Source organism: Stenella coeruleoalba (assembly GCF_951394435.1).
Source record: "Stenella coeruleoalba genome assembly, chromosome: 4".
NCBI lineage: Eukaryota > Metazoa > Chordata > Mammalia > Artiodactyla > Delphinidae > Stenella > Stenella coeruleoalba.
Window position 1 is genome coordinate 116,090,091 of NC_137149.1, and position 16,671 is coordinate 116,106,761.

The 16,671-nt window shown below is 43.3% G+C and overlaps 1 protein-coding gene and 1 long non-coding RNA gene across 2 annotated transcripts in view; both read left to right on the plus strand.

The window, feature by feature from the left end:
• Nucleotides 1-1,224: 1,224 nt before the first annotated feature.
• On the plus strand, nt 1,225-5,794 carry LOC307185947. Its single transcript, XR_013828215.1, has 3 exons — nt 1,225-1,299; nt 2,280-2,412; nt 5,394-5,794. It is a non-coding gene; the product is annotated as an uncharacterized lncRNA (long non-coding RNA).
• Nucleotides 5,795-8,655: 2,861 nt separating this feature from the next.
• The window catches only part of MAP9 (microtubule associated protein 9), a 46,918-nt gene continuing 38,902 nt past the window's right edge, over nt 8,656-16,671 (plus strand). Inside the window, exons 1-2 of the mRNA XM_079919666.1 lie at nt 8,656-8,692; nt 10,102-10,177. The gene's annotated coding sequence lies outside the window, so the exon portion shown is untranslated. The remainder of the gene's footprint in view (nt 8,693-10,101; nt 10,178-16,671) is intronic.

The following is a 16,671-nucleotide window of genomic DNA, read 5'->3' on the forward strand; positions in this document are numbered from 1 at the left end:
AGTGTGTGATGTTCTGATTTCTCCCCATCGTTTTACAAGGGAGTCTCTGGCCATGGCTCCTCGGGTAAAATGCAGAGGGACTGCTTTTTAAGATGGGACTGTCAGTGTTGGGGACACTTCTTAATTACCAACGTGGAATCCCCTTCAATTCCTCAGCTGTGTTGTTTTGGCACAGAAAATGTGAGTAAGAGGACCTGGAACTAAGTTTGAGTGAAGAAACGCACGGGTACTGCCGAATTTTCCATCGAGACAGTTGATTTGTGTTGTCAGGGCGTACTGTTGCTATCCTAATCACTTTGGTGTCATTTGAGAGATCTACCTCTGTCCGTTCAGATGATTAATTGTGAGACTTGGCTCATGTGTGCAGTAAACGCTTTAATTCCCTAAGACCTTCCTTTGCTCCATCTCATACCCCATTAAGCCCGCTTCAGTTTATCTCCTGAATTTCTTCTGAATCTATCACCTCTCCCTCAACATCCTAATACTGAACTTGCCTGTCTGTTGCAATTAGGTCCTAAGTAGTGTCCATATTTCTTGTTTCCTTCCAATCCATTCTGCACACAAGAAACCTTAAAAGCAAGTTGGAACATTGCACGTAGACATCGGTCAAAAGCATTGTTTTGAGAGTAGAAAACAAACTGTTGGCCTTTAAGACTCTGCGTGGTCTAGAACCCTCTCTGCTTCTCTAGCCCCATCTTGTGCCACTATTGCCCTCACTTTCTGTGCTTCAGATACACTGAATTAACCTTAGTTCTGACTCATCTTACAGAAGTCAGTTCAGATATTATTTTTCACTGTGATTCCTAGCATTAAGGAATTTTATTATCGGGTTTTGTATGAGGACTAAAACTAAACTGTGGAGGAATTGAGTTCAAACGATTTCAGTCAACATGCATGTATTAATGATGCCTTAGTAGTCAACACCGGGCTAAGTTTTATCAGGGATACAGAAGTTCTGGCCAAGTCTGGTTTTAGATATCCCTGATTTGTTGAGACCGTTGCATAGTTTTGTTGTCTTTTATCTGTTTTCAAGATGGGAAAACAGGAACAAGGGAAGTATAGCTTATTACAAGGTGGGGTTGAATAAGTGGAGCAGCAAAATGCAAAGCAGCAAGAAGAGGGACCTACCATAGAGGGATATGATTTCCATTTTCAAGGCGCATTCATCCTATGCAGGGAGACAGCCTACCATAAAATTTGCCTAACAAAAAATATATTAACAGGTGGAAGGACTATCTCCCAGGTGGACAGCGGATGCCTGGGACTCGTTTCATTGCTTTCAAAGTTCCTTTAAAAAAGGTGAGTGAAACTTAATACCGTATTCTTCGAGAAATCTGAATTCACCATATAGAGCCCTGGCTCTCAACCCCGTCGTACTCCATTTCCCCTTTTTATAGCAAATACTTTTTAATACCTCCTTTAGTATCCAGAAATGGAATTCATAGATAAATACAACCTAGTTTTGAACTTAATTTAAAAAAAAAACCAATGGAATGCCCTAACTCTAAATAAAGAATAAAGTAATTTATAAGAAAGTAATATGTATCTCTGTATGTAAATGTCTGGGGATGACTATACTAGAAATAAAGAAATAGCCAGTTACTTGTACCATGAATGCAATAAACTATGGACTTTGATTGATAATGATGTGTCAGTGTTGGTTCATGAATTCTCACAAAGGAAGCACACTGGTATGGCATGTTGATAATGGGGAAGGCTGTGTGGGGTGAAGGAGAGAGGGTATAAGTGGGAACTGTGTACTTTTTGCTCCGTTTTGCTGTGAATCTCAGACTGCTCTAAAACTAGTCTGCTAATTTAAAACGAAAAGTGTGTTGCTGGCACCTGAATAACTAAAGAGCTCAATCGAACAGAGTACATAAGTAAGCCAAATACATAAAAGAATATTTAGCAGTGAAAGCCATCCTCCGTATAGGTAGATATTCAAGACGTATTTATTTATGTGTCTATTTACAGGCACTCTGCTTGGAGCTGGCAGTACAGCGGTAGGCAAAATGGATGTGGTCCCTGCCTTCTGGGAGTTACAGTCAGGTTAGGAGACCAACATGAAATAAACAAGGATAGAAATAACTATATAGAAGTGAGCTTATTTTCTGCCGTCTAATCTCTCTGGAAGAAAGGATCATAATACCGCTTGTAAACTCCAGAGGAAGAGACTTTACTTTGAAGCTCATATGTTAGCATCACAGGGTTTGAATAAATGGATAATATAATAAAGGATTTTAAACACATGTTCTTTCTTATTTTATTCTTTCTGACAGAGATTTGAAAAGAATCTTGCTCCAGAAGAATGTTTCTCCCCCTTGGATCTTTTTTAGCAAACACCAAGAACACAACGAAGAACTTGGGCTGATTATTGACTTAACATATACTCGCCGCTATTATAAGCCAGAGGTAAATGGAACCCGTAATTGAAAATGACCTTCTTTCTGATACTCTGATAATTCATAGTAGTTCAGTAGTTATCATCTTATGCTAAGGTGAATCCTGGCCTTCTTTCATGGGTTCCAAAAGGGAAGCTAGTGGTTTCCTTAAATACACATTTGTAATTGCTGTTTCAAAATGAGAGTAAAGATATGAATTGAACTATAGTATTTGGCAGTAGGCTCTAGATATGCTTAAGAAGTGCTGTAAGCTTCCATGTTCTGTATTTTGAAAATGCAGTAAATTTTTAGTAAGAAGAGTAGTAGCCTAAAAGGAAAGAAAGGTATGTCCATTATGTCTTTGGCACTTATGTTAAGCAGTTGCCTGAGCGTGTTTAAGCATCGGGGTAAAAGACAGTTGTTCTCTAAGTTTTATGCTTTCTTTTCCTAATACCTTCTGATACAGTAGAGAAACCCATATATTCTCTTGGCCCATGTAGGACATACCAGTGCAAAAGAATTACCCTTCTTCTGACCTGTTCCATGGCCTTGGGAGACAGTAACACCTAATGTTTGTTAATATTTGTACGGCGGTTTGCCCTTTAGAAAGTTCTTTCATATCCATTGACTTTGTGAATCTTCACAACAATCCTTTGCTGTTGACGTGGAAGTAGTACTGATACCTCCTACTGAGTGCTTACTCTGCACTAAGCTCAGAGGATAGACAACTATAGTTACTAATTTTACGGACGATGAAACTGACTCTCGGACAAGGAAGAATTGAAATTTCAACTCAGTTGTTCCTCTTTTTGTCATTGTGGTAAAATATATATAAATCATATTTATTTTAACCATTTATAAATATGCAGTTCAGTGGCATTAAATACAGTCACAGTGTTGTATAACTATCACCACTGTATATAACCAAAACCTTTTCATCATCCTCAACAAAAACCCTGTAACCATCAAACAGTGACAACCCCATTATCCCTCCCACCGGCCCTTAGAAACCTCGATTCTATTTTCTGTCTGTGAATTTGCCTATCCTAGGTACCTCGTGTAAGTGGAATCTACAATATTTATCCTTCTATGTCCGGCTTATTTCACTAAACCTAGTGTTTTCAAGGTTCACCCATGTTATAGCATGTAAGGAAATGCCATTCCTTTTTTGGCTTAATGAATCCCACTGTGTGTATATACCATATTTTGTTATTCATCGGGTGATTGACACTTGGGTTGTTTCCACCTTGTAGCTATTGTGAATCATGCTGCTGTGATCGTTGGTGTACAGATATTTGTGCAAATCCCTGCTTTCAGTTCTTTTAGATGTGCAGTGTAGGTAGTAGCAGAGTTGTTGGATCGTACGGTAGCTCTACGTTTAACCCTTGAGAAACTGCCAGACTGTTTTCTGCAGTGTTGTCTTGTCTTTAAACGATTATCACAAATTTGAAACATGTACAAAAGTATAAAAATACTGTGAGTGTTCCTTGTATACCCATGAACTCATCCGGCTTTATTATTTACCAACTGATGGCTGTCACGTTTTATCTATACCCCCACCTGTTTCACCCCATTCCATATTATCTTGAAGCAGCTCCGAGACAACATGTAATTACACCTATATAATTTTGGAATGTGTATTTAAAATATAGGACTTTTATTCCTTAATATCATGTTTTAATATTAAATACCCAGTGAGTGCTCAAATTTGCAGTTGTCTCCTAAATGTCATAAAAAGTTGTTTTTAAGAATTTTGAATTAGATCCGAAGATGGTCCACCCTTTGCCGTTGATTGTTCGGTCTCTGAAGTCTTGTTTAATCTCTAGGTTCTCCCTCCATGTCTCTCTCACTGTTTTGTCCTCCTTGAATTTTATTTGTAAAGAAACCAGGTAATTTGTCCCATCTGTATTTTGATGATTACATTCCATGTGCTGGTAACGTATTCTTCAATCCTTTTATTTCCTGTAAATTGGTAGTTGATCAGAATGAAGCTTGCATGTTTTGTTTTGGCAAGACAGTGTCATAGGTGATGATGTGTTCTTCCATGGAGACATAGGTAATTGTCTCTTTCTGTGATATTAGCAGTCACTGATGATTCGTACCGACATCCATTAGTTCAGTTGAGACTTCAAAAAATGGTGAATTCTGTTGTTCTTTTCTTCACTTATTAGCTGCGTATATTTCTCTGAGGAGAAGACTCCCCTCATCAGCTATTTGGTTGCCCAGTTGTAGAGGCATGATTCTCTTCTTTTATTTAACAGTTTTCAGAATAATGAGTTGATTCACAAATATCCTCCAGTGGTGACCAGTTTTGTAAAATTTATTTATTCATATCACCGTGGACTCCGTTACAGTTATCATTCTAACTGAGGCCCTACCTTTGGCCAGTTGGAGCTTCCCAGGGACTCCTGAGTCCTTTTGACATGACATCAGTTGTTTCTAGACTTTTTCGGTGGTCAGAGCTAGGAAATATGTATGTTTGTTTTTAATATTTTTAAAATATGTCATAGGTTCATACTGCTACTTTCCATTTAAATTCAGAACTAGAGAATTTTCACTTATCCTTTTCTGTCTTCTATGGATAGTCTACTTTCTCCCACCCCAAGAATACCAGTTCTCAACAATGCCTGAAATTGGCTTTATTTCCTAACTCGAATCCAAGTTCTTCTGACTCTATTCTACTTAAATCACAGCCACTTTATGGCCCTTGAAATGTAAGATAGAACATAAATGTAGGTAGAACTGTTTATATCATTTTGAGTTACATGTGCATTCATTCACATAGATTTGCTTTTCCTTTTGCATGCCTAGTAACTGTCCATTCTGCAGTTTTAAGGAAAATCTAGTGATAATTACTGGTTAAAGCAGCTTTGGAAAAAATGACTCTTATCAGAATGACTGACATACTAAGTTTAATGTACTCTCCTGGTTTATATTCTGCCTCCTCTAATTAATTTTTTATTCTTTCCCTAAAAAGGAAATAATACATATTTTCATGGTTTTGCCTTATAGGACTTAGCAGAAACCATTCCTTATTTAAAAATTTGTACAATTGGGCATCAGGTGCCAGATGACGACACTAGTTTTAACTTCCAGTGCGCTGTTAATGGGTTTCTGAAAGAAAGTAAAGATAATGGTGAGTTGTTTTCGTGTTTGTTTGTTTTTTCCTTTTCCTTTACCTGAACTTTGGTATGCCTTTTGAGTGGGGTTGGGGATTTTTAACATTTTTAATAGTTCTGACATTAGGCCTGTTGTGTTTGGTAACATGAAGGTGGAAATGTCAGCTGGTGCTAATAGAGTACGGTGTTTTTCCTGTTGATGGTCACAAACAATTTAGTTTAGTTTGGAAAGTGATTTTTGTGAGAAATATGAACTGAACTAGCTTACTTATCTCTTTTTTAAAAATTTGAATGGAAAATACATAAAAACATAAAAATGTTGTTTTGTCCTATTTATTGGTTGAGAGGTGAAAGAAAAGGTTAAGACTCTCAGGTTCTTAGCGTATATAAAAGAGAAAACAAAAAGCAAAGGTTCGGAGTGAGACAGATCCCTAGAGGCAAAACAAAACCGAGTGGACCAGAAGAGTGGCTTCCTCATCATATGTGTTTAAGATATTTTTGCTGCTTTTACACTTTGGGTGCACGTGAGGAAGAACGCTACCACCTCTTATTCTCATCTTCAGACGGGAAGAACTTAAAAGGCTGGTGTTTTCTTGTTTCTGCCTTAAGATCTACTCTGTTGATAGTAGGTCTTAATGGCATGTGAATTTCAAGGATCCACTTGCCTTTCTGTAGCCTCTAACTATCAGAAGGAACATGGTGTTTGCCAGGTTTTAAGACTGAGGAATCTTTTGTCTTTGGAACACCACTGACCCCCATGAGAAAGTGTTCATTTTGTCCTCTTTCTAAATTTAGCCTGAGGAGTGTGCACTTTATTAAGTAAATCTAACAGACAGTAAATATTCCGTGTATACGTAAAATGATGCACATATATACCTAAAACAGGGAGTAGGGGAGAAGGAATAGAGATGGAGGTGGGAAGATAGGGGATAGGAGGTGAGAGAGAGAGGGAGAGACTGGAAGTTCAAGATAAATTTTCATTCTATAACCTGATTGCTTAATGCAGGTACTAGCTCTTAAATATCTTAAGCCCTATTCACAGATCTACCCTGTACTTTAGCTTTAAAACTTGAGAGGCTTGGCCTGTCCTGTGATAACCAGGGTGTCTAGAAAGGAGGCAAATGATCTGATTTGTGTAAACTGTAGTCACAGAAATGTTACCTCTTAAGATGTTAGGGTGCAGCTGCCGGCCTACTCACTTCCTCCGGGCTCCTTTGTGTGTGTTCTGTCTGCTCCGCGTGGGCTAGAAGATCCTTACAAGTGCATGAGAACACATTTGTAAACCTTGATTGTTCACATGTTATACCAAGTGTAGCCCATTGCATATGCTGACTCCTCTGAGGGTCGTCTGCATGCAGTGGGCTAACTTCACCATGCTCTCTGCCATGGCAGTCTCAGGACCTTAGTTATGATCCATTGGTGACTTCCTCTGCTATAAGGTCCTCCCACAGATGCCAGGCTCACTGATAATGAGGAGGAGACTATACTGTCCACTCCCTAGAATTGGTAGAGACTCAGAAAATAAATTGTTTCAGTGAACACCGAGAGCCTTATAGGTTTGTTGTTAGGGCACGGGGATACAGAGGTGAGTAGAAGTCTTTGTTCAGTAGCAACTTACAGTTATCTAGGAAGATAAACATGTAGTGACTATAAGTGGGTTAATTATGATAAAAGAATCAAGTGCAGCAGGAATATAGAGGAGAAATTGAGGAAGGGCCTGACTGAGGAGACAGCGTTTGAGCTGGGCTTGGAGGAAGAGGATTTTGCCGGAATGAGGAAAGGACAGCCCAGGTATTGGGAACAGGTACAAAAGGCACAGGGCTTGAACTTGTGCTCTGGAGGGGCAGCCTCTGGTGTGACTAGAGGGTCGTGTGAAAGGGCAAAGAATTCATACATTCATTTTCAGCCAATATTTGTATAACACCTGCTAAGTTGAAGGCACTGTTGTAGGAAGTAGCAAGAGAACAAAGTTCTTGCCCTTACGTACTTTACATTCTCGTGGGGGAGAGAGATGAATAAATAAGTCAATATATGGAGTGTCAAGTGGTGGTAAATGCTTTGGAGAATAACAAAAGAAGGTGAAGAGGCGAGGGAATGTGGTAGGTGATCAGGGAAGTCCCCTCTATTAAGATGTCGATTGAGCAGAGCCTTGAAGTGAGAAACAAGCCATTGGATATGTGGGAGAGTGGAGATGGGGTGGGAGGGTGTGTTCTGGGAGAGTGGAGATGGGGTGGGAGGGTGTGTTGTGAAGCAGAAGGAATAGTATGTGCAAAGTTCCTGAGGCACGATTGTGCTTGGCATGTTTGAGGAATAGTAAGGAAGCCAGTGGGGCTGGACAGGGGAAAGTGAGTGAGGGCAGGGCAGTAGAGGATGAGATCAGGGAGGCTAGGCTGGCAGGGCAAAGGAGGGAGGTGGATGATGTAGGTCCTTGTAAGTCATAGTTTGAACTTATAATTCAGTTGGAGAGACAGACTGATATTTGTTTATGAAGAGTTCTCAGTGCTGTGCTAAAAACTTGGGCTTTATTCTGTGCTAAGTGAAGATGTTTAAGCAACAGGGCAATCCAGCCAAGTTTATATTTCAGAAAGATAACAGCGTCACTATGCAGATAAGACACATTGTAGACTATGTATATAGTAGGTAGTATATAGTATGCCTGCTCTTCTATAAAACACAGGATATCTGTTAGGTACAAATACTTACAAAGAAGATACAAGTGTGAACGTAAGCACTTGGGAAATATCTGAAAGAACCACACAAGAAACTGGGAGAGTGGGACAACTTTCCATGTCCCGTATGATTGGAATTCTGAAGGGTACACACAGGAACTAATGGATGTGTGCTACCAGCCTCCGGCTAAGGAGGGAAATTGCAGGCATCAGAATCCTCTTTACTAATCAAGCGCGTTAATCCGCCTGCGTGATGACGTCATCTCCACGCGCGGCAGCGCATGCGCAGTAGAAGGTGGTCAGCGAGCTGCGTGGGCTTGTGCCTAGGCGCCTGTGGTTCGTGGCCTAGTGCTGGCACCGGGGGCGGCGGGTTGGCGACTTTGTCACTCCTGGCGTTGGGTGGGCGGTATGTTGGGGGTGACGTGAGCCAGTGGCATCATGCCCGCGGGCGCTGTGGTCAGCGTCGCGGCTTTTCCGGACTTTCGTTGGCCAGGAGGAAAGGCGGAAAGCACATCCCGGCAAGGTAATACGCCTTGGCCACTGGGCGTTGCCGGTGGAGCTCAGAGCCCCTGGGCCTGGGCTTCGTCTCTTGTGCTGTCGCCTGTCACAGTTGCCCCAGCGCGCTGGCCCGTCCGCACTGTGCTAGGGGGTATTGGTCGTCTCGCGCCTCAGTTCACGGTAGCTGAAAAGGACAGTGTGATGTTCTGATTTCTCCCCATCGTTTTACAAGGGAGGCTCTGGCCATGGCTCCTTGGATAAAATGCAGAGGGACTGCTTTTTAAGATGGGACTGTCAGTGTTGGGGACACTCCTTAATGGCCAACATGGAATCTCCTTCAGTTCCTCAAGCTGTGTTGTTTAGGCACAGAAAATGTGCGTACTAGTTACTGGAACTAAGTTTGAGTGAAAAAACGCACTGGTAGTGCCGAATTTTCCATGGAGACAGCTGATTTGTGTTGTCTCTTGGAATGATAAAGGGCGTACTGTTGCTTCCTAACCGGTGTCATTTGAGAGATCTACCTCTGTACGTTCAGATGATTAATTTTGAGGCTTTGCACATGTGTGTAGTAAACCCTTTAATTCCCTAAGACCATCCTTTCCTCCATCTCATACCCCATTAAGCCCGCTTCAGTTTATCTCCTGAATTTCTCCCGAAGCTGTCAACTCTTCCTCAACATCCTAATACTGAACTTACGTGTCTGTTGCAATTAGGTCCTAACTAGTGTCCATATATCTTGTTTCCTTCCAATCCATCCTGCACACTAGAAACCTTAAAAGCAAGTTGGAACATTGCTCATAGACATCGCTCAAGACATTGTTTTGAGAATAGAAAACAAACTGTTGGCCTTTAGTGCTCTGCGTGGTCTAGAACCCTCTCTGCTTCTCTAGCCCCATCTTGTGCCACTATTGCCCTCACTTTCTGTGCTTCAGATACACTGAATTAAGCTTAGTTCTAACTCATCTTACAGAAGTCAGTTCAGATATTATTTTTCAGTGTGATTCCTAGCATTAAGGAATTTTATTATCAGGTTTTGTATAAGGACTAAAAGTAAATTATGAAGTGGAAGAATTGAGTTTAAACTATTTCAGTCAACACGCATGTATTAATGATATGATACCTTAGTAGTCAACAGTGGGCTAGGTTCTATCAGGGATACAGAAGTTCTGGCCATCTCTGGTTTTAGATATCCCTGATTTGTTGAGACCGTTGCATTGTTTTGTTGCCTTTTATCTGTTTTCAAGATGGGAGAACAGGAACAAGGGAAGTATAGGTTATTACTAGGTGGGGTTGAATAAGTGGAGCAGCAAAATGCAAAGCAGCAAGAAGAGGGACCTACCATAGAGGGATATGATTTCCATTTTCAAGGCGCATTCATCCTATGCAGGGAGACAGCCTACCATAAAATTTGCCTAACAAAAAATATATTAACAGGTGGAAGGACTATCCCCCAGGTGGACAGCGGATGCCTGGGACTCCTTTCATTGCTGTCAAAGTTCCTTTAAAAAAGGTGAGTGAAACTTAATACCGTATTCTTCGAGAAATCTGAATTCACCATATAGAGCCCTGGCTCTCAACCCCGTCGTACTCCATTTTCCCTTTTTATAGCAAATACTTTTTAATACCTCCTTTAGTATCCAGAAATGGAATTCATAGATAAATACAACCTAGTTTTGAACTTAATTTAAAAAACAACCAATGGCATGCCCTAACTCTAAATAAAGAATAAAGTAATTTATAAGAAAGTAATATGTATCTCTGTATGTAAATGTCTGGGGATGACTATACTAGAAATAAAGAAATAGCCAGTTACTTGTACCATGAATGCAAAAAACTGCTTGGAGCTGGCAATACAGCGGTAGGCAAAATTGATGTGGTTCCTGCCTTTTGGGAGTTTACAGTCAGGTTAGGAGACCAACATGAAATAAACAAACATAGAAATAACTATATAGAAGTGACCTTATTTTCTTCCGTCTAATTGTACGTTTGTAAACTACGTTGTGCTAACTTGTATCTGTTCTTTATCCAAATAGTAATTGACTACTATTGTCCCATTTGTAATTATGTGGAAGTTTTCAGAATTTTAAATATATGCTTGTGGATTGAAACTTGGTTAGACTATTACTTTCCCAGATACGTTAAAGCTAGTGATCTTTTTACTCATTCATTCATTCATTCAATAATTCTGACCTTGCTCACTCAGTTTAGCCAGCTCAAATGGTTGTGAAGATTACTAACAGTGTATGTATGCCATCTGCTGATGGCAGGTATCTGCTCCTACCAGAAATTAGAAATTAGAGACAGGAGAAGATCGTGTAAGAGTAGGACGCGGAGATCACCTTCCTCCCCACGGATACCTCAGAGATACATCTACACGTTGAACTGCTCCTATAGAACACCCACTGAACGCTGGCATAAAACCTCAGACCTCCCAAAAGGCAAGGAACTGCCCCAGGTACCTGGGTAGGGCAAAAGAAAAAAGAAAAAACAGAGACAAAAGAATAGGGATGGGACCTGCCCAGTCGGAGGGAGCTGTGAAGGAGGAAAGGTTTCCACACGCTAGAAGCCCCTTCGAGGGCAGAGACTGCAGGTGGCGGAGGGGGGAAGCTTCAGAGCCCTGGAGGAGAGCACAGCAACAGGGGTGCGGAGGGCAAAACGGAGAGATTCCCACACAGAGGAGAGGTGCCGACCAGCACTTGCCAGCCCGATAGGCTTGTCTGCTCACCCGCCAGGATAGGCGTGGGCTAGTAGCTGAGGCTTGGGCTTCGGAGCTTACACCCCAGGGAGAGCACTGGGGTTGGTGGCGTGAACACAGCCTGAAGGGGTTAGTGCGCCAAGGCTAGCCGGGAGGGAGTCCGGGAAAAGTCTGCAGCAGCCAAAGAGACAAGAGGCTTATCCTTGCCTCTTTGTTTCCTGGTGCGCTACAAGAGGGGATTAAGAGCACCGCTTAGAGGAGCTCCAGAGACGGGCGCAAGCCGCGACTATCAGCGCGGACCCCAGAGACGGGCATTAGACGCTAAAGCTTCTGCTGCAGCCACCAAGAAGCCCGTGTGCGAGCACAGGTCACTATCCCCACCTCCCCTCCCGGGAGCTTCTGCAGCCCGCCACTGCCAGGGTCCCGTGATCCAGGGACAATTTCCCCTGGAGAATGCACGACGCGTCTCCGGCTGGTGCAACGTCACGCCGGCCTCTGCCGCTGCAGGCTCGCCCCGCATCCGTACCCCTCTGTCCCTGCAGCTTGAGTGAGCCAGATCCCCCGAATCAGCGGCTCCATTAACCCAGTCCTGTCTGAGTGAAGAACAGATGCCCTCAGGCGATCTACACGCAGAGGCGGGGCCAAATCCAAAGCTGAGCCCTGGGAGCTGTGTGAACAAAGAAGAGAAAGGGAAATTTCTCGCAGCAGCCTCAGAAGCAGCAGATTAAAGCTCCACAACCAACTTGATGTACCCTGCGTCTGTGGAATACCTGAATAGACAACGAATCATTCCAAATTGAGGAGGTGGACTTTGGGAGCAAGATAGATTATTTTTTTCCCTTTTCCTCTTTTTGTGAGTGTGTATGTGTATGCTTCTGTGTGAGATTCTGTCTGTATAGCTTTGCTTTCACCATCTGTCCTAGGTGCAAAGTAACGTGAGGAAACCGTTGTAATGTAGCATTGCTAGTGGAAGTTTAGCCTTATTCAAAGAGACCAAAGAGTTTCCAAAGCCGATTCAACCTAATGTGTGAAGATTCTGAGACGTAGCATGCGTCAGACTCCCCCATGGCCTTCGGAGAGCAGCTCGTAGGATGCACATTTTACACATCCTTCACTGTCGGCGATGCTACCGTGCTCACTGAGGTGAGTGCAGGTTTCAAGTGCCTCTTGTTAATATGCCTGGTTGTGCCCTTAAGGGTGCCCGGCGCACTTGACTTCCATTAGATCATCCACCTAAGGAGAGGGCTCGGCACGTAGAATTCCCTGCAGTCCCCAGGAAGCAAGCCCTACTCTCTGTGTAAGAGAGACAGGTCTCCCCAGGTAACACTAAAGACTCAGCCTTTCAAATGATTCCACCAGTGGTCACCGTTCCCAATGAAAGCTGCCCTCAGCAAAACTCTGAGCAACGCCAGGGCTCCACAGAGAGTGGCAATTTCTCCTTCTGTAACATTACCTTTTTCTCACCCACCAGGAAGCAAGGCTCCTCCCATGGCATTGCAAACAGGCTTTCTGCCTCAGGAAGAAAAGTCCTTCTCCTTTGCAGCTGGAATGCTTTTTCCTGTCCTTCTCAGTTAACTTCCACAGGGAGGAGGGTGTTCAGCTTAAGCTATAAAACCAGCAGCGACCAAAGCCCTATACCTGAAGCTCTCCTTGCTTGAGGCCAAGCACGAAGTCCCTCTCCACTGAGGTCGTTGTCTTCTCAACCATCCTCCTTCTGGCTAGGAAATCTCACATGTATTTTACCAGTTGGATACATGTGCAAACGAAAGGAATTCGCCTCTACTCACCCTAGGAAAGTACACTGAGCACTTCTCGTCTTTCGGCTGAAGGCGAAGTGTATTTCAGAGCTCTGCAACTTTTCACCCACCCACCCAGCTTCCTCTGGTGGGGACTCCATGACAGAGACAGTACACCGTGAGCGAAATCCTGTTCGTCTCCATGTGACAGGACAACAATGTTTACTGCTCCGGAAACGGGCCTTTTTACATAGAGGAAACACTGTCTAGCCAACTCAGGCTTGCACCTCCTACCTGAAGGCAGCTATAAACTAACGAGAGGAGACCGTTGTAGTGCCGGCTTGCCGGGCGAATAGTAGCCTGTGTTATTGTGACTGAGGAGTCTCACATGCCGAATCAATACAGTGTGTGAAATTTCTAAAAGCGAGCACGCCTCGGAATCACCCATGACCTAAGGAGAGCAGCTCGCAGGATACAAATTTCACAGAGCAGTTGCTTCTACCGGGTACACGGAGATGAGTGCAGTTTTCAAGTGGCTCTTCACATCTTGCTTGGACTGTCGAGTTAACAGAGCTCCCCAGGTACTTGACTTCCACATGGTCATCCCCCAAAGGACAGAGTGCTGCTCCCTAGACTTTCTCTGCAATAGAGTGTATGCAAGCCGGAATTGTAGCCTTATTCCAAAGTGACCCAAGAGTTTCAAAAGCCAAATCGATACAATGTGTGAAATTCCTGAAATCTCGCTTGCATCAGACTCACCCTTGGCCTCCGGAGTGCAGTTCGTAGGATACTCATTTCACAGTCTTCACTCTAGACGCTTCTACCTTTTACGCTGAGACGAGTGCTGCTTCTTATCTTGCCTCGTTGTCCCTTTAACAGTGCTCCCTTTGCACTTGATCCTCCACCTAAGGCGATGGCTCTGCCCCTAGACTTTCTCTGCAGTATCCAGTGAGCAAGTCCTACTCTCCGTGTACGAGAGACAGGTCTAACCAGGCAACATTAAACTTGGCCCTTGCAAATGCTTCCACCAAATGGTCAACGTTCACGATGAAATCTACCCTCGGCAAAACTCCTCTGAGCATCACCAGGATTCCACGAACAGTGTGAATTTCTCCTTTTGTAATATTATCTTTTTCTCAGCCCTCTGGAAGAGAAGGCCCTTCATATAGCGTTGAAGAAAGCGTTTCTGCTTCAGAAAGGAAGGTACTTCTTTGTGGCAGGTTGAAGGTTTTTCCCTACCATTCTCAGTTAAATACCACCGGGAGGAGGGTCTTCAGGTTAGGCCCTAGAAGCAGCAGCGACCAAAGCCCTATGCCTGCAGCTTTCCTGGCTTGATCCAAGCATGATAGTCCATCTCCACAGAGGTTGGTGTCTTCTCAACCGTCCTTATTTTGGCTTGAAAACGCACATGTGTTTTACCAGTAGGACACCAGCCTTTCAAAAAAAGTAAAATGCATTTGCCTGTAGTTACCCTCGGAAACTAAGCTGAGTGCTTTTTGTCATTCGGCTGAAATGAAGAGTATTGCAGAACTCTGCAACCATTCTCACACACTGCTCCCTCTGTGGATGACTCTTTGACAGAGACAGCACACAGTGCCCGTATTTCCCTTCTTCTCAATTTGAAAAGACAAAAATGTTTTCTGGTTGGAATACAGATCTTTTAAGGCAGTGGAAACGCTTTCTAGCCAACTCACCCTTGCCCCTCTTACAGATATAAACTAACGTGAGGAAACCGTCATTGTGTAGGCCTGCCAGAGGGGTTGTAGCCTTATTTGGAAGTGAGCGAAGAGTTTCAAAAGGTGAATGAATACAATGTGTGACGTTTCTGAGATCTAGCGTGCATCAGACTCACCCGTGGCCTTTGGAGAACAGCTCATAGGATACACATTTCACACAGCCTTCACTCTAGACGATTCTATCGTGTACGCTGAGATGAATGCATTTTTAAAGTGCCTCTTCTTAATTTGCCCGGTTGTCCCTTTAACAGGGCTCCCCATGCACTTGAATTTCTTTTGATCATCCACCTAAGGAGAGGTATCTGCACCTAGTCTTTCCCTGCAGTACCTAGTAAGCAAGCCCTTCTCTCTGTGTAAGAGAGACAGGTCTAACCAAGTAACACTAAGGATTCAGCCTTTCAAATACTTCCACTAAACTGTCAACTTTCGCAATGAAAGCTGCCATTGGTAAAACTCCCCTGGGCACTGCTCGGTCTCCATGCACACTGCGATTTTTTCCTTCTGTAACATTACCTTTTTCTCACCCACCTGGAACACAAGGCCCTTCACATAGCATTGCAGAAAGGCTTTCTGCTTCAGAAAGGAAGCTACTTCTCTTTGGCTGGTTGTACGCTTTTCCCTCTCATTCTCAGTTAAATACCACAGGGAGGAGGGTGTTCAGTTTAGGCCATAGAAGCAGCAGATACATGTCTTACACCTACAGCTCTTCTCTCGTTATCCAAGTGCGAAAGTGCGTCTCCACAGAGGTCAGTGTCTTCTCAGCCATCCTCTTTGTGGCTAGGTATACTCACATATGTTTTACCAGTAGGACATCAGCCTTTCATACAAACTTAAAGGCATTTGCCTCTCGTCACACTAGGAAACTAAGCTGAGCCCTTCTCGTCATTCGGCTGAAGACGAAGAGTATTTTAGAACTCTGCAACCATTTTCACACCCTGCTTCCTCTGGTGGTGACTCTTTGACAGAGACAGTACACCATTAATGAAATTCCTTTCGTCTCAGTTTGAGAGGACAAAAATATTTACTGGTCGGAATACGGGCCTTTTAATAGTGGAAATGCTTTCTAGCCAACTCAGGCTTGCATCTCTTACCTGAAGGCAGCTATAAACTAAGCTGAGGAAACTGTTGTAGTGCAGGCTGTCAGACGAATAGTAGCCTGTTTCCGGTGTGACCGAAGAGTTTCACGTGGTGAATCAATACAATGTTTGAAATTTCAGGTATCTATCATGCATCCGACTACCCATGGCTCGCAGGATACAGATTTCACACAGTGGTTGCTTGTACCAGCTACCCTAAGACGAGTGCATTTTTCAAGTGACTCCTCTTATCTTGCTTGGCTGTCCCCTTAACAGGGCTCCCCATGCACTTGACTTCCATTTGATCATCCACCTAAGGAAAGGTCTCTGCACCTAGACTTTCTCTGCTATAGACAGTAAGTAAGCCCTACTTTCCATGGAAGAGAAACAGATCTAACCCGGTAACCCAAAGCCTCTTCCTACGAATTGTTTTCACAAACGGTTTCACTTGCCATTTCATACCACCCTTGGCAGTGCTCAGCTGAACATCACCAGACCTCTAACTGCACTGGGTATTCCATCCTTCCTAATATTATTCTTCACTGAAACGTCCGTGCCTGGCCTTGGTACACGTGGGTGTGAAGAAAGGCCTTGTACATAGGGGAGGAATCTGTTTCTGCTAGGAGGGGTGAAAACTTGTGTCTTAACCATTCTTGGTCAAACACCTTATGGAGAAGCATTTCAACTGTGGCCCATATAAGTCTCGAAAAGACCAGTCCTTCCCCAATGCTTTCATCTCTTGGTCACTGGCCTAAGGTCAG